Raw genomic sequence first — 22,718 nt, 5'->3', positions numbered from 1 at the left:
GGATTCTTCTGATTGTAAAAATAGCAGATGGTAGTATTGTTGCAGTAATTTGTAGTTAGTAATTGTAGTCTATTTTGCATGTGTAGATTTGGTAATTGTCATTCTTCTAATGGTATTTTTTTTTTCAGAATTTGATTTGTTGTCTTGTCTACGGGTTTGACAATTTAGTGCAATTATTTCAATTGTTCGACTAATCGTGTTTGAGGGAAACTTTTCATGTATATGGTATTGTTGGAGATAAAGAGTCATTGTGTGTAATTTTCGAACAGTGACGAAATTTTTATGTTCTGTAAATGATTACACGGTCAATGAAAAAGGCAAAAATGATGAATAGTGAGAATGACGAAATTGTTAACATGGCGAACTCGCCAACAGAGGAGAACAGTGTGATGAACAATGAGGTGGAAAACAATGTAATAAGTCGGGAAAATAGTCCGGAACCATTTCAAAATTTTTCTCAATCAGAAAATTCACAGAATACGAGATTAACGATAGAAGATTCTGAAATAGTATCGAACACAGATAGCTTTACAGCTATGACGAAGGAAACTGGTTTTGCGGGAAATGTTAGGGGCGAAAGGAGTTTCGAATCAGTTACTATGGGGCAGTTGATGAGTGCTCTATTAAAAATGGAAACACGGTTTGGATCTGAATTAAAAACACAGATGGGAACAATGGAATCATGGTTAGACTCAGTGGGATCACAGTTACGATCTGAATTAAAAACAGAGATAGGGACAATTAAAACTGAGATGGGAACAATGGAAACACGGTTAGACTCACGAATAGGGACATGTTTCAAAAACATGAAAGATGAATTAAAGAAAGAAATCAGAGAAGAAGTACAACCAATTTTGAATGCTCACAATAATAGATTAATTGCAGTAGAAATCAGACAAAGGGAACAGGATAGAGAACAGGAAGAAAGAGATCGCGAGATAGTACAGAAATTTTCAGAGTTTAATTTACAACGTGCAAAAGATAAGGAAGAAATATTTGAGAGAATCGAGGAGTCCGTATCAAATGACAGAATAAATAACTTAACGCAACAGTGTGAACAGTTAACTACTAAATGTGACAATACTGAAACCCGAGTCGCGACACTTACGGAAGACGTAAATAAACAGAGGGAAAAAATAGGTGATTTAGCAGAAAGAGTTGAGGAGATATCAGATAAATTGACAAGTCTTAGTTTAAGTGGGGACAGAGATTCAGATGATACAGCACCATTGCCATTTGCAGAAACTGAAGAGTATCAGAACATAAATAAGCATGTTGAAAATCAGGGAAAATTTAATGAGCGCGTGAAAAGGGAATTTGAGGCATTACGAAAGCAAGTCAAACAAATTGAAGGCGAAATAGTAGGAAAGGACAGTAGAAGAAACTTAGAATCACAGATAGCAGAGGGGTATGAAGAAAGTAATTTATTTCATTTACGAGAAGCAACAAGAGAGCGCCAGGCGCGCGATCTTGACAATAATCGACATTCGGACTGGAACAGACGGGGTAGGTCTTTGTCGCCACGAGGCGAAAACTTTGACTATAAACACTTTCTGACTGTTCGGAAATTTAAGATCTTACGCAACTCTAAGAATGACATACATCCATGTGCATGGTTAGATCAATTTATGTACGCACTTCCACCAAATTGGCCACTAAGTCACAAACTGGAATTTATGTGTGGATATTTAGAAAACGAACCGGCGACGCGGATGCGCGCACTCATTAGAGATTGTAATAATCTGAATGATTTCTATCATGCATTTCTGTCGGCATATTGGTCCGAAAACACGCAAGACAGAGTCAAACACAGTCTTATTATGCAGCGTAATTTCAAACAGTCTGAGTTCCGCACGCCAGCAGAATATTTTGAAGACATGATTCGAAAGAATCAGTTCCTTTCCAACCCTTATAGCCCGACTGAATTAATTCGCATTTGTTTAACTAAGCTGCCACAATCCATAAGACAAATTGCTTTAGCCGGAAGATGTAAAGACGACATTGAGACTTTTAAGACTTTGCTACAAGAACTCGAGTATGACAATGACGACGGGACTTCCTGTAATTTTTTCAGTAACATTAATTACAATAGATTTTCAGAGAAAAGGGATGGTGATCGGAACGGACTTTATATGGGTAATTTTGAGAAAGACAGACGTAACAGACAGGACATTAGATACCAGCCCTATGACAATAACAGACGTTCTAACAGAAATTACACAGACAATTATAACAACGGTAATTCGTACCGGAATGATCAATCATACGGAAACAGTAATCGGTATTATCAAGACAGAAATTATTCAAACAGTAATAGAAATTCTTACTACAGAAATAATCAGGGTAGTAGATACAACAATAATTTCAGAAGTGATAGTCGAAATTATACAAGAAGTAGTTATGCAGACAGACAGGAAAACAGAAATTTTAATAACAGACACAACCAAGAATTTGCATCTAACAGACAGGAGGGACCGAATTGGCATCCTCCACGTGACAGAACTTCAGAGAGACAAGTGCAAATCGTAGAAATTGATCCGCGAAATAACGCGAATAATCAAAGACGTGACGCAAACAATCGACAATGACTTGCAGCTTCGGCTTCTGGCAGCAATATAGACGGTTCAGAAAGTAATGACAATACGACTTTACACTACGTACGCCTGGAAGACATGAGAGACATTTTGCTAGACGAAAAGGAAAATAATGTAGACGCATTTTTACACCCTGTTATTGAAGTATGTGTGGGTAAGAATAAGTTCACTGCAGTATTAGATTCTGGGAGCCCATTGAATGTCATTAGTGAATCAGTTTTTCGTATATGTGTAAGAACTATTGCTTGTCCTGTGTTACCTATTTCTAAAACTACAATTCGAGGTGCGATTTCTGGAAAAAGTGTGGAAGTCAAACAACAGACCAATTTAAATTTCATTTGTCAAGGATACGAATTTTCTGCTAATTTTATTATTGTTCCATTACTCAACACACAAATTATATTAGGTATGGAGTTTCTTAACGCACATAAGGCAATTTTGAACTTTAAAGAAGGAAGTGTGAATTTGACTGTTGCCGGAATGCCGAAAAGTTGGAAATTTTTCGAGTGTTTAACAACTGAGTCAGATACAAAATGTTTAAGGTTTCTTACTTCTGATGTTTTCGTTGAGCATTATGACGACAGTGTGTTTATTCATGACGATGACAATAGATACAGAGACGCGATGGATGATATAATTAATAGCGAAGAATTAATTAATGAAAAGGTTAAGAAAGCTGAAGTGCCAGATGACGTTGCAAGAAAAGAGCTGCACCACATTTTGACTTCACATGCTACAGTGTTTAGTCACCACACAGGAACTATACAAGGCTTACAATATTTATTTAAAGTAAAAGAACACACACCATTTCGGGGGAAAACGTACGCTATTCCTTTGGCTTACAGAGACAAGGTTAAGAATGAACTTCAGTACATGTTAGATCAGGGCATTATTGAGCCTGCAGTCAGTCCTTATACCAGCCCATTACACGTTGTTCTTAAAAAGGATGGGTCAATTTGTTTGGTTCTGGATTCCAGACAGATAAATAATATCATCATTCCTGAAAGTGACCGTCCACAAAATTTAGATGAACTTCTTCAACATTTTCATGGAATTAAAGTTTTATCCACGATTGATATGCGCGCAAGTTTTTGACAAATAGAACTCCACCCTGATTGTAGAAAATACACTGCCTTTTTAGCCTTTGGTAATTGTTACCAGTTTCGGAAATTACCGTTTGGACTTACTGTATCTTCTGCAGCATTCATTCGTAGCTTAAATGAAATTTTACCTGTTTATCTTCGTGACAATATTACTTCATATGTTGACGACATTCTTATTGCTAAACATTCTTGGAGTGAGCACAACAAAATTTTGGAGTCATTGTTACGTGTCTTTGCAAGAGTTGGCATTACAGTAAACTTGGAAAAATCTGAATTTGGTCGTTCTCAGGTGAAATTTCTCGGTCACATTATTTCTACAGAAGGTATTCTTCCTGATCCAGAGAAATTAGACGCTATTCGTAACTATGCTGTTCCTACCACAAAACGTGATGTTCGTAGTTTCCTTGGTGTCTGTAATTTTCTTCGACGCTTTGTTAGATTGGACGATTTGGCCACACCTCGTTTATGTGAACTATCTGGAAAGAAATCTAATTGGTGTTGGGATGAGGAAGCTCAGTCAGAATTTGAACAGCTTCGTGATGCTTTAGTTGCTGCTCCACTTCTTTCACATCCGGATCTATCTAAAGATTTTTGTTTGGCGACGGACTCATCATACAAGGGCCTAGGGGCACACTTATTTCAAGAAATAGAAGAAGGCGGCGTTGTAGTCCAGAAAACTATTGCATTTGGAAGTCGTGTTCTTTCTAAATCAGAAAAGAATTATTCGATTACGGAACTTGAAGCTTTGGCTGTTGTTTGGGCTTTTACAAAATTTCGCACATTTTTGTTTGGCAGACATACTAAGGTTTATACCGATCATCGAGCTCTGGAATTTCTTATGTCGACAAAATTAACTCATGGCAGATTGTCACGATGGGCGTTGTACCTACAGGAGTTTGATTTTAGTATTGTCTACATACAGGGTTCTTCAAATATTGTTGCTGATGCTTTATCACGTGCACCTGTGGGTTTGAAACAAAGTGCTAAGAGGATTGCATAGAAAACAATTATTGTTTGATGTATATTCAAGGTGTTGCGTTTGAGAACTTTATTTCGTCTTCGCTCCAGGACATCGCTAAGGAGCAAAATAAGGATCCAATCTGGAAGGACATTAAGGAGAAGTGGAGGAGAAAGGAAAGCGTAGCGATTAGACAGCATTATTTAGTCCGCAATGACATTCTTTTTAAACGAAAATCGGTCGACAACTCTATTTGGTTAGTTTGTGTTCCTGATGAGTGGATCAATAAATTGATTTGGTATACGCATTTCAGTTATGCACACTTTGGTCCCAGAAAATGCTTTCATAAATTACGAGAAAATTGTTATTTCAGTAATATGGAAAAACGTATCCGATCTGTTCTGGCCAAATGCAAATTATGTCAAAAGGCTAAGCCGCCAACAGTTTCTCATAGAGCACCGTTGTTTCCTATCATTCCAGCGAAATTAAAGGAGATGGCTGCAGTCGATTTGTTCGGTCCAGTGGTTCGTTCTACTAATGGTTTTGCGTACATTTTCGTAGCAGTGGAGTTGACGTCAAAATATGTGTGTTTTACACCGTTACGCAAAGCAACAGCTGGTTCAGTATCTAACGCTTTCATCAAACATTTTCTTAAAGAAGTTGGTCATGTTGATAAGGTTATATCAGATAATGGATCACAGTTTCGTTCTAAAATTTGGCTTCGCACTCTACAGCGTCGTAAAATTAAACCAATCTTCATTTCACTTTTTCACCCTCAATCTAACGCTTCAGAGAGATGGATGAAGGAAATCAATAAATTGTGTCGTCTTTATTGTCATCAGAATCACAGAACGTGGGATCAGTATCTTCATATTTTTCAAAACATCCTGAATGAACTTCCTAATGACTCAACTTCTTTACCGCCTATACTGGTATTAAAAAATAAAGCACCGACAAATCGCATTTCTGAAATAGTTCCTTTTCCGCCTTCACGGAAACTGCGGCATTCTGAAGTTGTCAACCTGGCTCTACGAAATATTGCATCTGCGGCTGCTAGAAGAGAGAAATCAGCTAAACGTCCTGGTCGTTTAAAAATCTTGTCAGTTGGTCAGAAAGTGTTAATTAAGTCCCACCGTTTGCCTCACAAAGGAAAAGGCTTGTGTCGCAAATTTTTTCTGCTTTATAACGGTCCATATAGAATTCGCAAAATTATTCATGATAACACTGTCGAAGTAGAAACTCTTAAATCTCGACGCTCTAAAGGAATACATCATATATCCAACGTAAAAATTTTTGTGGAATGACATACTTTAGAGAAACTCACAGCTACATGTAAACATGCGGAGAGTACAAGGATACCGCGCTGTGTTTCGGCGGCGGCACATACTCAAAGCAACAGTCAAGTCTGCGCGCCGCACAAAGCAGTCGTTGACCGCGAACAATTGCTTCCTACGTCACGCGCCTACAGCTGATCGAGCGCTCAGTGCGAATGCACTGACAGCCGTAAACAAATACACAGTTTAATTTCTCCGATTAAATTCAGTATAAAGCTATAGTGACTTTATGAATTATGTTATTAACATTCAGTATTTTTCAGGATACGGTTGTATAAAATATTTAAGAACTTCAGGTAAATTCTGTGCGTGTCCGACGTTAAGACGACTTACTGTCGAGAAATTTTCAGGAAGAATGTAATTTCGAAGAAGAAACTAATAAACTAAAAAGGTAACTATTAATTGAGTTAATTTTTCAGGTAACATATTTCCACTTAGGTACGTACTTTAGACGTAATTTGCTGCTCGCGATTACGTGATTCATACTTTGTGCTAATTTCATGTTCTATGAATTTACTTGTGAAGCGACGTGCTTGCGTACGTTAACTGATTTTGACAATGATTATTAATGAACTGGGTTGTAACTTGTGTATATTATGCATCGCTTGGCTGCACTGCTTTTTCACTGATGTCATAATTTTTTTCTATTATGTGCCTGCTGTGCTTATTTATTTAAATTATAATTGTCACCTGATTTATTGTGCTGATGTGGTTAGGTATGTAAGTTATACTTTGTGATTTATCTGCTTGCGCTTTCATGTTTACTTATTAAGATTATATATGAACATTTATTTGCTTATGCTGATGTGATGCTAATGACCTGTTTGCTGCTATGCTTATGGATTGCATATTTATACATATCTGTTGTTGTCATAACTACTCTTTAATTTAGTATATAGAAATGCTGATATACTGTGTACAAACATAGATTTTAGGTCACACTACTGTATTAATTATAGATTGTTCGCTTGGCAGAGCCTCGTTGTAAGAATTGTGCTGCATCCACTTGTTGACATTCTGTTCTCTACTGGTATATTTAATCGCTATTGCTTGTTTTGCTTACGCTGAGTGCCTCATATTTTTAAGATAAGAAAATGAACTGCTATAATTCGACGAACGACATTAGTACAAGAAACTTCATAGAAGTCACATGAGCTGAGGTTTTATGGAAGCTGTATAACTTTATGCTGATAGGAAGGAAGCTAACGACATGACATACCATTACTAGGTTTAGACCATTAACAGTTATTACACTGCATTTTTCGTGAGCAATTGAAATAGGAAGTGACACTTGACACAAGAAATACTCCACATGTTTGCTTCTGCCATAATTCTTGAAGTGGTGTACACACTGTGAAATATTGTGATCATTCACATTCCGTAATCGTACTTAATTACTGAGAGTTATTCGAACTAAGTCTGTTAGAGGTCATGTATGCATTTCTTTTGTTTATAATTCATAATGAGTAGAAGATTTGGCTCAGATGGATTACACAGAGGTTGTGTGTTGACAATGTGTCTTCGGATTGTATGGGATGATGAACTGAAGTTTGCACTAGGATTTTATCTGTACTTGTTCGAGGAGGCTGACTAGAGGAAAGAGTTGTTATGGAAGTGAAATGATATTGGTAATAAGGTTTATATGTATCGACGCATTGAAGAGGTATTATTGAGGTATTATTGAGATTGTGCGAAGTTGATGATTATTGGAGTTTTGGTGGATAAGAGGTAAAGTAAGTGAGGAGCATATATTGGCAATAAGGTTTATATGTATCGACGTATTGAAGAGGTATTATTGAGGTATAGAGATTATGTGATGCTGATGATCATTGGAGTTTTGGTGTATAAGAGGTAAAGTAAGTGAGGAGCATATTTTTTTTTTTTTTTGTTGGACTTATGGAACAAGGAGGATGAAAATAGCAGACTAGAACACTAAAGTGGAAGGAAGGTTGTCTACACACACTTTGTTAAATCAATAAGCAGTGCATACTTTTTTTGAAGAGAGGAAGTATTTGCATATCTTGGCACACTGACAGTTGTTCAGCAGCAGTACATTTTGATCTGGCTTGGCAAACATTGGTCTTGACATGATGACTATGACGTTGACTTAACTATTATTGACTGTTATACATTGCTGCCACTACTACTTGATACACATGATGAACATCAAATTTTGACAGAATTACATTTACACAGTTAACACTATTCAGTTACACAGTAGTACTTAATGTGGATGAAAGATGAATGAGTGTGTTTTGTGTGTTTTCCTTTCCTAATCCTACCCACTATCTTCTAAATATTATTTTATTTGTTTGTAGTGGCTTGCACTGACACCCATAAATATTATAGGTTTACTGATATTTGAGTATTTGTAATAGTTAATATGACATTTATCTGATATCATTTTTGTGTTTATTCGAATTTATATGTTTAGTGTTTAAAAGCATTTGTATGTGTTTTCAAACTATTGTTCATGCCTGAACTGTCAGATTAGTGATGGTGAATATTATGGACTGTTACCTGCATTTTTCAACATAATGTGTGACACTTAGGAATGATTAATTTCTGCTGATGAACTGTGTGATCAGTGATAGTGAATATTATGGACTGTTACTTGTACTTTTTGTATATGATTGGTGCCACTAGGACATGTTTAATTTCTGCTGATGAACAGTGTGATTAGTGATAGTGAATATCATGGACTGCTCTCTGGACCTGCTCATCATTGCTAGGTGCAACTGATGGACTACTTGTATGGAAATGAAGTCACTTCTTGCTGTCTGCACCTACTCAACATTGCTGGGTGCCACTGTTGGAACTGTTTCTACTGAAATGAAGTCACTTGTTGCTGTCTGCACCTACTCAACATTGCTGGGTGCCACTAATGGAACTGCTTCTACTGAAATGATGTCACTTGTTGGTGTCTGCACCTGCTCAACATTGCTGGGTGCAACTGATGGACTGCTTCTACTGAACTAATGTGACTTGTTGCTGTGTGTACCTCTTCAACTTTATTGGGTGCCACAGATGGAACTGCTTCTACTGAAATGATGTCACTTGTTGGTGTCTGCACCTGCTCAACATTGCTGGGTGCAACTGATGGACTGCTTATACTGAAATGATGTCACTTGTTGGTGTCTGCACCTGCTCAACATTGCTGGGTGCAACTGATGGACTGCTTCTACTGAAATGATGTCACTTGTTGGTGTCTGCACCTGCTCTCAACATTGCTGGGTGCAACTGATGGACTGTTTCTGCTGAAATGATGTCACTTGTTGGTGTCTGCACCTGCTCAACATTGCTGGGTGCAACTGATTGACTGCTTATACTGAAATGATGTCACTTGTTGGTGTCTGCACCTGCTCAACATTGCTGGGTGCAACTGATGAACTGTTTCTACTGAAATGAAGTCACTTGTTGCTGTCTGCACCTACTCAACATTGCTGGGTGCCTCTGATGGATTGCTTCTACTGAACTAATGTGACTTGTTGCTGGGTGTACCTGCTAAACTTTACTGGGTGCCTCTGATGGACTGCTTCTACTGAAACGATGTCACCTGTTGGTGTCTTTCTTTTGTATAAACTAATCATTGAAAGCATTTTATGTGAACATTTGTATAAACTGATTTTTTGTGTATTGTGCAAACTATTATGTAAAGCCACATGTATGAAAGGAATTTGTATTGCCTATTGTACTTCTTATATTAGGTTATTGAAAGGTCAGTGCAAAGCCAAAATTTTAACTAATTATGTGATATTTAGGTATTAATATTATCTTTTATTTTTGTCTGTATTTTTCTGGACGAATTTGGTGGTATTTTCACCACCAATGCTGGCAAAAATACCATCAAATTCTGGCCTGTGGAGGAGGGGCATATGAAAGGGGGCTACACTGAGCCACTGCGCCAGAGATTGCGCCAAAGAGTATTATTAAGCCGCCTCCACAGTGCTTGGAGAGAACTCGTAGTAGTCAGTGCGTGGGCAGAGCTCGTAGTAGTTAGTGCCTGTTAAGAACTCGTAGAAGTCAGTGCGTGGGCAGAGCTCGTAGAAGACAGTTCGTGTTGAGATGTGCTAGTGGGCAAGGCTTGTCGAGATGTTGTAGTAAGGAGTGTTTGTTCCATGTTTTATCCAGTTATTTGATGGGAGAGATAGCAGATGTTATTGTAATGATCAGAGTGCATTTCGTCAATATATATGAAGGTAAAAACCACTATGTTCTTTTATTATTTGTGTGTCTCAAATAATGCATCATTACAGGTTCAGTCAACAAAGCATCTGGCTTGTGCTCTTGTATTAGAGTGTAATTCTGGTTTTCTTGCGTAATTATAGTTTTTCTAATTTTCTTTTATCACGTCAGTATACTTGGTATTTAAAATTCTTGTCTTGTTGAAGAAGAACCGTGCCAGATGTGCGTTGAGTCATACTACCACATACAGAACAGCTACACTTGTGCTTTGTTGGCTTCGTAGGTTTAATAGTTGCTGGGGACTTAATTAATTCACTGTGTTTATGAAAATTTTCATTTCATTCTTTGTTGTTGTTTCATGCAGTCAGATTGCGTAACGATAATAGTCAGGGCCACCGTTTACGAGACTTGCGTAATCGGACATACAGCAACCGAAATTATTTTCAATCATATTTAATAAGCCCCCATGCACTACCTAACTAACCTAAGGACAGCACACAACACCCAGCCATCACGAGGCAGAGAAAATCCCTGACCCCGCCGGGAATCGAACCCGGGAACCCGGGCGTGGGAAGCGAGATCGCTACCGCACGACCACGAGATGCGGGCCTACAGAGTAGATTCTGGGTTTCCAGGAACGACATGATACGCCAGCAAAAAACATCCCTCCCGCTTGGTTTGGTTAGCTTTGTTTTTTCAAATAAATATTTTAATGGCTGTAATTTCAAGTTTGAAGATGTTTAACTGATTCTTAAAAGGATTGCTAGTCAGGCGTTCATTGGCGCCACTCCGTTTGCAAAAGTCGTCTGTCCGCTAGTGGCAGCAGCGGCGGTTATCGATATCAAGTAACGGGGTACTATCCTTGGGCCGCCGTTGTGGTGTTTCCGCGTCGTGTGAGCCGGCAGTTCGGTTTGGGACGGACGAACAGCCAGGTCCACGCGAGAACATGCCGGGACCACTGGCGGCACGCACGCACTGACGGATGAAGGGCTGTAGTCGGGAGGGGTACAACCTTTTTGTCAACCGGACCCAGGAAGTTAAGTAGAGTGGGCCTTAATTCAAGTAGTGAAACCTCCACCATTGTGAGATCTCGCAATTTGCTTGCGTGCTGCTGCCCGCAGTGTCGCCGAGAGGAAAAGAAGCAGCGAGTGGAGCGTTTGGGGAAGGCGAACCTAATTAGCCTTCCTCCACTTCTTATTATTAATTGTTGCATTCTGTATGTTATTATTGGTGAAGTTCTACCAGTGGTATTTTTCCTGCCTAGTGGCAGCTAACGCTCCAGTTACCGGCCCTGGAGCTTAGTGTATGATACGGCAGTGTACCTTTCCTCGCCTTGCCGCTGCTGTCCGGTAAGGTGTGTGGTTCGACCACTTCCTTGGTTTGTGGGCCCAGTGGTGTTTTTTTTTTCCTATTCTGGTTGCAATGGTTCCTTTTTGCTTCCGGGTGCTCTAAACACCGGAGTTTGAAGATGTAGTGCTGACTGCCGGTTCCGGTTTGGGTGTGTAATTCCATCGTTGCATTGGTCATCGTACGTTAGGTAGATTCGGCAAATGATTATTGGTCATGCGTTTAAACTGCCACTAGTCTGAGTTACCATCTCGTGAAGTGAATGCAACACTTGGCTGCCTGTCTCATCGCTTGCGAAGTTTTGAGGGACTTGTCCAGGTGGATCCTTGGAGCAACGTCTGCCCCCACCCCCCCATTTTAATGACTGTAATTTCAAGTTTGAAGATATTTAACTGGTTCTTAAAAGGAATGCTAGTCAGGCCTTCAGCCGTGAAACACTTTTTAAATTATGACTATTGGGGCGTTCAGCCGAGAAATAGTTGAATTTGTTGTCATTAAGGCCTTCACCCGTGAGTGTTACTTGTCTTAAAATTTTAATTAGACAATTGTATTCTAGCAGTGAGATTTTGATAATTATTCTTTAAAAATATTTTAATAGCTGTAACTGCAAGTTGAAGAAGTTAACTGGTTCTTGAAAGGTTGCTGTTCAGGCCTTCAGTGATGAAACAGTGTTTAAATTATTACTGTTGTGGCCTTCAGCCGAGAAATAGTTTGAATTTGTTGTCATTAAGGCCTTCAGCGGTGGAACACTTATTAATTTATTGTCACCTTTTATTGTTGTTGTTTCCAATAAAGTGTACCTGATTGAAACATAAACTAACCAACATTAATTGATTACGGCCCCGTATAATCGCAACCCAGGTCTCAAAGAACTTGTGTTGTTCCAACAGGCCAATGCTCGCCCACACGCCAACTCAACGGGCTCTGAACACTTACAGCGACTTCCCAGGCAATACGACCTCTCCAGTCGAGCACAAGTGGGATGTGATGGGACGACAAGTGACTTGTGCGACTCGTCAGACAACAACTCCTACAGAATTACGTGAACAGGTTCCATAGGGGTGGAATAACGTATGCCAGGACAGTATTCGCCATCGGTACAATTGACTGGATCCCAGAGTCAGCGCCTGCATTGCCACCTGTGGAGGCTACACCACGTACTAAAAAGGGTGTTTCAGCCTGAGTCGATACCTGGTTCCTCAGAACCGTTTGTGCTATTGGTCTGTAACTGTAATCATTTCATGTGCGCCGGCCGAAGTGGCCGCGCGGTTCTGGCGCTGCAGTCTGGAACCGCGAGACCGCTACGGTCGCAGGTTCGAATCCTGCCTCGGGCATGGATGTGTGTGATGTCCTTAGGTTAGTTAGGTTTAACTAGTTCTAAGTTCTAGGCGACTAATGACCTCAGCAGTTGAGTCCCATAGTGCTCAGAGCCATTTTCATGTGCTCCATACGCACAATTGCAAAAATAAATCTTGAGTCAATTGGAAAACTCTGAAAGGAAGTACTAATTTTTTTCCTGCAGCGTATGAGGTGACGCCCACCAACTATCCTTTCTTTCAGTGCAGTTGTACACCGCGTACGAGCTCTACGGGAATCAGGGACTGCGAGTAACGGGTTCATGGGTGGGTGTCGATACGTCAGTAGTGAGCAACTGGCTGGGAATTTAGTGCGGAAAGGGAGCATGCTCTTGCCGAGGCGGTTAAGGTGAACACTCGCTTAAGACGGGACATCCGGGTTCGAGTCCCAGTTCAGCACAAATTTTCACCTGTTACCACTGATAGATACTGAAACGTCCCCTTAGAAAAATTATGAATGACAGCGCTGGTAAACCCCTTACGTTATTTGATTTTCAAACAGCTGAGCAGAACTGAACGTACTCAGACATTTCGCTCTTTACATATTCTGATCAACACTAAACTGAATCACAATATTTTTAGCGCAACGCAATCTGACTTTCAATAATCCCTACAAAAGAATGGCCCTGACTAAAAATAACCTATACCTTTCATGAATCACTTACCTCACAAAAATCTTCGTTACTTGAACTACTGCAATACAGCGAGCGCCAATACTGCCAGCTAAATAAAAGATTCTAACTACTGAAGGCACTAACTACTGATAGGCATAGTTAGAAAAAAAATGGCTCTGAACACTATGGGACTTAACATCTGAGGTCATCAGTCCTCTAGAACTTAGAACTACTTAAACCTAACTAACCTAAGGACAACACACACATCTATGCCCGAGGCAGGATTCGAACCTGCGACCGTAGCAGTCGCGCAGTTCCAGACTGAAGCGCCTAGAACTCCTCGGCCACACTGGCCGGCCATAGTTAGAAAATGAAAGATTTTGGTAGAGAACAAACAATGTATTTACCTTAATAATGTTCAAAAGTCATATCAGTTCATGATATCCAGTATTACAAATTTACTCTTTCTGATGGACACACGTCCAGATCGTCCGCTCTCAAAATTCTGCCGTCTCTCTCCCCACATCCACCACTGCTGGCGGCTCACCTCCAACTGCGCAACGCTACGCGCTGTTCACATCCACCTGCCCAACACTACAATAGCAAATATTTCAACAATGCAAACCAGCCACAGACTTGACACAGCACAGTCAGTGATTTTCATATAGAGCGCTACGTGGCGTTACCAACATAAAAACCTAAACAGCCTACTTACAATACATTTCAATGTCCAAATTCGGCTAACGCCATTAAAGACCTTTGAACAGTTCTGGAAATATTTGAGATGAAAGACTTAGCTGAATCTTTCCTAAATTATTTACCCTCTTCCCGATCTTAGAATTCCATCATTTCCTCCATTTCCGCCTGATTCATCGTACTCTGATTCTGTAAAAGCTGATCACAACACTTCTGTATTTCAGTTGCCTGCACTCAAAAGTTTGGGCTTTAATGTTTTTGTCAAACGACCTACATTTCATTTGTGACATTCTCAAATTATCCTTGATTTGCTGATATCTAAAATCTCTGATTGTTTCTGAAACTTCGGACCCAAAGACTGTGATGTTTCAATAAGATGGCACTGAGAATAATACAGTTCCGTCACGACATCTATCATACGCAACTAAACCAGCTCTGAGAAGGTTTAAAAGTCGAATTTTGATCTAGTATGTACCTAAATATTTAACTGGGGAACATAATTACATACAGTTTAATGATTTTAGACTTGGAAGAATTCGTTTTACTACCAAAGTTACTGTGATAGTCACGTTGGAATTTAGTAAACAGAGCCACAGAAGAATATAAATTACAGAAATTCTACGATTACCTTTGAAACCAATGGTCAAACGAATCGTAATATAGCTCAATGGTATCCACAAAAGCAAGTAAGCTCACTCATGGCTTTGAGAATGTTGCAGTATGACGAATTCCCAAAAATAAACGTAAGCTGCTGTCATCGGACAGTCAGTAAATTCAAAGTTCCCACTGTGTTTATACCTTGCACCAAACTGCAGCTGTTGCATCCTCTTGTCTGAGGCATCACCCACTTGGTGGTAATATTATTCCTCCGTCGTCGTCCTTTGGGTATACACTGGTGACAAGCAACTGGTACTATGTAGATCGAAGATCGCATGTCTACGACGATAATGTTTAACGGCATACGATGCAGTTATTAATGCCAAATACACAATTTTTGAAAGAGTCCAAAACAAATTTCAACTCGTAAATCGTGTAGTTTCAGTTCATCCCTTTCGTCGAACACCTAACGTTCACGAAATCACAGTCTGGTGATTAACTTTCAAATTTAGAAAATAAAAAAACTAAAGTAAACTCATCCCGAAACAGCTCATGAAGGCCCAACGGTACCGACCGGCCGTCGTGTCATCCTCAGCCCACAAGCGTCTCTCGATGCGGAGATGGACGGGCATATGGTCAGCACGTTCTCCCGGCCGTATGTCAGTTTACGAGACCGGAGCCGCCACTTCTCAATCGAGCATCTCCTCAGTTTGCCGCGCAAGAGCTGAGTGCACCCCGCTTGCCAACAGCGCTCGGCAGACCGAATGGTCACCCATCCAAATGCTAGCCCAGCCCGACAGCGCTTAACTTGGTGATCTGACGGGAACCGGTGTTACCACTGTGGCAAGACCGTTGGCATTTCTACAGACAGAAGACGAAATTTAGATAACTACTTAATTCTTTTTATATTGACTGTTAATTTTTTAATTCGTGTGAAATATCATGAAGTTTTAAATGAAAGTTCTTAGCATACAATAGCTTTTGCAACTCAGGCCGCAGCTAACAATTTAGCCCAGCTGACAACGATCACTGTTCACTCGCACATGCATTCTCATTTCAGTTTGCATCGCTCCGAGAGGTTCGCAGCACCCTAAACAGTTTAACACTTTCTTTTCGCGATGTCCACGTCAATAGTAAATCTATGCCGTATTCTGAAAGTGAGTGTCCGGCAATATATGTCGAACGTTTTATTCCGACGAAACCCGACCCGCTATTCTCTACGTACACGCCAATTCGCTGGCACACTTTCTCTCACTGTTCGACTCTTATCTATCGATACGGCTCTCTTTCTTGCTCTCGCTGGTCACATAGCAGTTCTTTTTTTACAAATTACATCTATCAGAATTATTATAAATAAAATTAACTGTAAATAAAATTAAAGTTATTGCATATCAAAAAAGAAAATAAACCTCTTAATAGGAAATCGGTATCATAACATAACAAAAGTAATATACATGCGAGAGAGAATTGTCCGAGCATGTGCTTCAATAAATGCCGATGTGATAAGGAATACCACTCAGTCCATGATAAGAAGATTGCAGCACTGCATTGATACCAATGGTCTGTAAATGGACGTTAATGCCACATTTGTGATCTTCGTTAACCTTCAAACACCTTAGTGTTACACATCATTGGATTCGTCTCGATAGCCGCTATCAGAAAATAAGTACCAAACTATAACATCCCACTAAAAAAAAAAAAAAAAAAAAAAAAAAAAAAAAAAGTTGACCATATTTCTGAAGCAACCCCACCTAGCAACAGAAAACCAACGTCATATTATGGCCCCCATTGTCCCATGCAACGTTTGTCCCACAAACTTTTCAGCTCCTATCATACTTTTGGAGTTATTCTAGGAGGCAATAGTTAATGACTCACTCCATGTACACAAGCTTCAGAGTCAATTTTTGTTTTCTGGGTCATGAATTTCGAAATCTGGGCGATGTTGTATGTATATGCGGCTGAGATGATAACAGAGAACAATGCCGAGGAAAATACAGGGCCATAATAGAGGGGCTGACAGATGGATGTGACACATAGGGAAGAATGAGGACAGTGACAGGAGAAATCAAACTAAAAAGGGCAAGATTTACGAGACATATATTCGAGATGAATATGGATCGAATGAGAATGATATCTGGTGGGTTGTTGAACTCAGGAAGAAGTGGTCGGAATTTGGAATCAAGACGGAAGGGAAAGAAAACTGGAGAAGCAAGTATGCGTCCGCCAATATGTCAGAGATCAACAGCTGAGAAGAATACAGGAAAAAAATAGAGAGTCAGACAAGAGGAGAGGATACTGAAGACTACCGAAAAAGAACACTCGAGAAGAAAGGAAAGGGTGCAGAGGTTCTGTGAGCTAAAGAAGAAAACGCAGCCAATGAATGGGCTATTTGTGGTCCTACAGAGGATTAACGAAAGAAGAAGGAGGTTGTAATACATGGACAAATCTGGAGGTAGCCTATACTCGGCAGTGGAGGTAAAATGGTTGAAGATAATAATAATGTGATGGTGATGTGGTGGTGATGCAGCTGTCGTGGGGAGATGATACGTTATTGTTGTTGTTGTTAATGATGGTGATGATGATGTAGCTGACTATGATGTGAAGATGGTGATGATTTTTTTTTAATGTGGGAGCCCATCCACGCTCGCACTAGTACGGTGACCAACTCAAAAGGTCTACTGTCACCTCTGCATTATTAGTATTTAGAATCGAGGAGATCGCAGGAACGAGGAACTGCGATGTAATCAGTATGTCTGGGTAAGATTACCCATTAATACGGGCGCATCTGGGTGATAGAATTGGTCGAAAAAGATTGACAGAATGAAGCTTGAAAGAAGAGCGGTTTTAAGGGCAGAGGGAAAAAAGTGCCAAGCCAAGTTCTGCGACAGTGTCAGGTTGGGTAGTGAGGGCAATAGCGATTTCTTGCCATCTGGGACAGATCGTGCAAGGTAAGGTTATGTTAGTGGTTTGGAATCATTCATCAGTACCATAGAAGCAATGCCGGATTGTCATAGAATGATCAGTCTGTCGAGGACGTGAGCTCTGCTGTTGCTGGGCACCGACGATGTCTCCTGGGCCAGCTGCTGCTGCTGCTCCTATATGGCTGCGTGTTCGTTATAGCTGGTTCAGGCCGGGTGTTGGAGCTGGGCTCGTGTGGATTCTCCTGGGCCTGCTGCAGTGGCTTCGTCTTTGTAACAAAGGAATTCAGTGCGGCAACGCATGCGTTGCCATTACGCCCTCTACTGCGCTGTTTCGTCAGTGACTTGGCACAGCTTCATCAGGCTGGTGCTGAACATCGGCAGCCCGCCGTCGTTCGGCGTCCTCCTCTACTGCATGACGCAGCTCTGCCGCATCTGAGCCTCGAGCAGCTCTGCTTGTTCGGTGAGCTGCGCCGCTTCAGCGTCGGAGAAATGCATGCCAATAATGATGTGATGGTGATGCAGCTGTCGTGGGGAGATGATATGTTATTGTTGTTAATGATGGTGATGATGATGCAGCTGACTATGATATGAAGATGGTGGTGATATGATGTGTTTGTGGCGATATGATGGTGATGATGGTCGTGCTTCAGTGTTGATACTTTACTTGCTTACATTTTCAAGACACAATATAAGTTGTGTAGCTCACACTGCCCACTAATTGTTATATTTGTCCCATTATTGTTTAAAGTATCACTTTCCAGGAGACTCAGAAATATCCCGTCAGTGTTACTGGAAACGGTGCTGCGACCCTCTGCCAAGGTGGCGTAGCTCCTGCAGCAAGCCGGCCGCGGTGGCCGAGCAGTTCTAGGCGCTTCAGTCCGGAACCGCGCGACTGCTACAGTCACAGGTTCGAATCCTGCCTCGGGCATGGATGTGTGTGATGTCCTTAGGTTAGTTGGGTTTAACTAGTTCTTACTTCTAGGGGACTGATGACCTCAGGTATTAAGTCCCATAGAGCTCAGAGTAATTTGAACCATTTTGAGCCTGCAGCAAGTTCGACCACTTGGGTTACTGTAAAGCGCCAAGCATAGCAGCTAATTCTCTCTGCACGTCGTCTGGAGGGAACAGCAATGGCCGGTATCGGGCTAACAATGAAAGAGAAGGCGCGCATTGCCGTAACTTCCTGCGCGCTGCAACGCTGACCGCTCGTTATCACGGCAGGGACGTGCGCAGCGTGAAGCAGCGCGGCGCTTTAGCAATCCTACCGTCCTCTACAATCAGGTGCCGTGGCAAGGGAGGCGGGCTATGGGGCTGTAGCCCCCCCCCCCCCTCCCAATGAAGTATCGTATTACACCGGATAAAATGACTTCAGAAATCAGCGAATATATTACTCCAACAGATTCAATCACTTTTTATAAATATGTAGCAATGTAAGTTACAATGTATTTCAAACACATTTTAAAAAAGAATAAGAGCGGCAAACAGCTTACTATCTAAACCAATAAATATCATTTAACTTAAAATGAGCTTATTTTTATTTATTAATACGCATTTTTTTACCCTGAACTCCAAAAAAGTTACCAAAAACTACTTTAAGCGACACCAAATTTTACCAATTTGTCCGTGGAGGACCCCAACTCTTCTTTTGTTAAGCGATATTCCATTCCCCTAAACCTCATCTCCCCCCACCCCTCCCCTCCATTAGCGCCCGCCCCCTTGACCGACTTCTAGAATCGCCCCTGTCTACAAACAGTGTCTTTTGTGAATAGCGCCAGGGTGAGAGTGAAAGGAAGGAAGAACGGAATCTTAGCGTTTTACATCCACAGACAATGAGGCCGTTAGAAGCAGAGCACAAGCTCAGACGGGCTAAGAATGGGGAAGGTAATTGGCCGTTTGCTTTTCAAAGGAACCACCCAAGCACTCGTCTTAAGCGATTTATGGAAACTGCGTAAAACCTAAATCTTGTTGGCCGGGACTCGAACCTGGGATCTCCTGCTTACATGGCAGACGCTCTATCCATCTTTTTTTATCTAATTTTGTTCTATATTGTTGGTTAAATTTGTTCTGGGCGGACGTCTGCTGACAACCATTTAGGTTCTTCGTTGATCCATTTATTCAATTTCTTGTTACAGAGGGTAGCTAACCCTCTTACCGTGCCGGCGAGCTAGCTGAACCACCGAGGACACAGATGAATAGCGCGACTGCAGGGACTTATCCCTTGCACGCTTCCCGTGAGACCCACAAGCCCAACTGTTCACAATCTACATACGCAATGTTCCCATGGATCTCACGGGCGGCGTGCACGGGATAAGTCCCTGCAGTCGCACTATTCATCTGTGTCCTCGGTGGCTCAGATGGATAGAGCGTCCGCCATGTAAGCGGGAGATCCTGGGTTCGAGTCCCGGTCGGGGCAGACATTTTCAGCTGTCCCCATCGAGGTGTATCAACAACACCTGTCGGCAGCTGAGGGTTTCAACTAATTATTTATTCTAGAGAAGCTTTACGGTCATCAGTGGTATCTGTTCTTTCGAGAACAGTTACTTATTATTTATTTAGCTTATGGCATATAACACATCATATAGAAAAGACATAAAAATCATAAGACACAGAAATAAAGAGTAGTCACAGTGTGTAACATATAGTTGTAGATATAAAAGTGTTTAAAAAAAGTGTATATAACAAACAAAAGTTCACAAACAAACGTCCAGATTTGTGACATAGTCTATTGCACTTTCAGTCGCGGTCAGAAACTCATTGGGGTCTCCTGCAAAACGTCTCAGAGGGCAATCTTCCACGATGTGACGAATCATCTGCCGGTCCGCACCGCAGTCACATCTCGGGGTGGTGATTTTACCCCACCTATGGAGGCTGTCTGCACATCTGCCGTTATTTGTCCGAATTCGATTCAGGGTCGTCCAAGTTTTCCTTGGAAAATTGAATCCTGGTGGTTGGACATTGATGCATGGCATATTCTGCAGGTTTTGGGTCACAGATTCTCCCCACCACATTTTCCAGAGGTTGCCATAATCCGGGTTGAGAGGATGCGGATTTTTTGCCTTTTTTAAAGAGGGGTGTCTTTTATTTTACGTTTACTGCCTCCCACGTTACGGAGTAGGGTCCATGCTTGCCTACTGGATTTAGTGAAATCTAGATTCTCCACGGTGTCCATCCATTTTTCCCGTCGAGCTGCGTCTAAGCTGTGCAACAGTTCGTCCGCGATTTCTTGGTTGTTGGTTTCGGTAAATTCCCGGTACAGGTCTTCGCATCTCTCATTCCAGCCAGGGATGTACTCTTTCCGGTAGCCTCTGGGTACATTCCTCTTAGCCGTGGCGATGACTGCTTCCACAAATCTGTCATAGTTGTCCCTAGTCGGGGGTATCCAACCTAGACACTTGTCAAGGTTTTCTGCAAAGGTGGCCCAGTCTGCCTTCTGGAAATTCCATCGTGGGCGAGGAAAGGATTTTATGATTGGGATGTTAATTCCGACTTTTAAGATAAGATGTGGGAAATCAGACAGGACTTCACGAGTTGCGGCTAGCGGTTGGTTGTTTTTGTTTTTAGTGACAAAACATAAATCAAGGTTATAATCTCGTCTCCATGCTGCTGATCGAAATGTTCCGCGGTCCTTGGCGTCGAAAATCAGGTGGGTGTTAGTCTCCTCACTCCAGCTCATCAGGGATTCACCGTTCTGGTTGTTTCGTGCGTACTTCCAGTCCTCATGGTGACTATTAAAGTCGCCTACGTAGATAGCAGGGTGGGGATATTCTTGGAGTACTTCTGGAGGCCATGGACAGCCGGGAGGCTTATAGATGTTGACTATAGTGGTCTCGCCAATTTTGACAGCAACTTCATGTATGTTGTTGTCTGTAGATATCTTACACAGGGAAGCATTTTCTATCTTATTTCGTATGTAGGTTGCCACGCCGTAATTGCGGTGATAGGTGGCTCCCAGTATCTCGAATCCAGGGATTTTTCCTCTAGAGACCAGCTGATCTATGTTTTCCACATGAGTCTCTTGTATCGCGACTACGTCGATTTTGTTCTGAGTGAGAACTCTCTGGAGAAATTCACATTTGCTCCTACTTATGCCTTCAATGTTTAGGTGGCAGACTCGGAGGCACGGTCCGAGTGCTCTAGTCAATTCTTCATCGTTCATTTGGTCGGTATCACTCATGATGTGTTTACCAGTAGATCCAGCACAGGATTATCTGGATTATCTGGTTGCCTTTAGTGCTAGTTCATTTAGCGTTACCCAGGGTGCACGTGTAGTATTCTACTACAGACACGAACTAGCCTTACACCCCGAGAACAGTTACTATCTTCATATATAGAAACTCCAAAGGTTGGGAGAGTATGTGTTCACAAAATTGAGTCAAATTTACAAAGAACTTGGCATACTTATCAGTATGGCTCGCACCTTTCTGGCCCTGATACATGCATGCATTGATTCGTTTGAGAAGTGCGTCAAAAAGCCGCTGCAGCCTCTCCTGAGGCAAAGTGGTTCACAACTGTGAAAGGTGTGTGTAAATTTTCGAAAGAACTTTTCCCGTTCTGGGTGTCTGGAATCGCGCTTGCTAGGTTTGAATTACTTAGATGTGAGCACGCAGTCTCGGCAGAGAAGCTGCGCTGCACGGAGATGAGTTGGAGGTGATCATTGCTCTGCAAAGATGCGCGCCAGGTTTATCTGTTGATCGCGAGGGGTGAAGAGGAGACAGACAGTTGAGCTTTGGTGTTAGATGTGAACAGTCGAGTTTTGTTTTAACAGCAGTGACCAGCAAACAATGGAAATTTTTGGGTATTATATTACGGGTTAATGGAAGATTTATTGTGGAGAGAAAAAGAATTGAATTTTATGTTGGTACGATTATATTTCTTTGGTGAAGAATGAACTACTGGTAATGATTAACTCTGTTTTATTTGCGGCAGCAGTTTGATAATGCAACTTTCTTGATTCGTCAGACATCCAGCTCAAGATTTTTTTTTTCGGGGTTTATCGGACATTTTGAGAGAAATG

The 22,718-nt window shown here is 41.3% G+C and overlaps 1 non-coding gene and 1 pseudogene across 1 annotated transcript; one reads left to right on the top strand and one right to left on the bottom strand.

The window, feature by feature from the left end:
• Positions 1-15,523: 15,523 nt before the first annotated feature.
• On the bottom strand, positions 15,524-15,640 carry LOC124778253 (annotated as a pseudogene).
• Positions 15,641-20,043: 4,403 nt separating this feature from the next.
• On the top strand, positions 20,044-20,117 carry Trnat-ugu. The gene has a single exon. It is a non-coding gene; the product is annotated as a tRNA-Thr (tRNA).
• Positions 20,118-22,718: the final 2,601 nt, after the last annotated feature.

The sequence above is a fragment of the Schistocerca piceifrons genome, chromosome 2 (genome assembly GCF_021461385.2).
Source record: "Schistocerca piceifrons isolate TAMUIC-IGC-003096 chromosome 2, iqSchPice1.1, whole genome shotgun sequence".
Classification (NCBI taxonomy): Eukaryota; Metazoa; Arthropoda; class Insecta; order Orthoptera; family Acrididae; genus Schistocerca; species Schistocerca piceifrons.
Note: the sequence above shows the minus strand (reverse complement) of the source record. Positions and strands in the feature narration are given on the sequence as shown.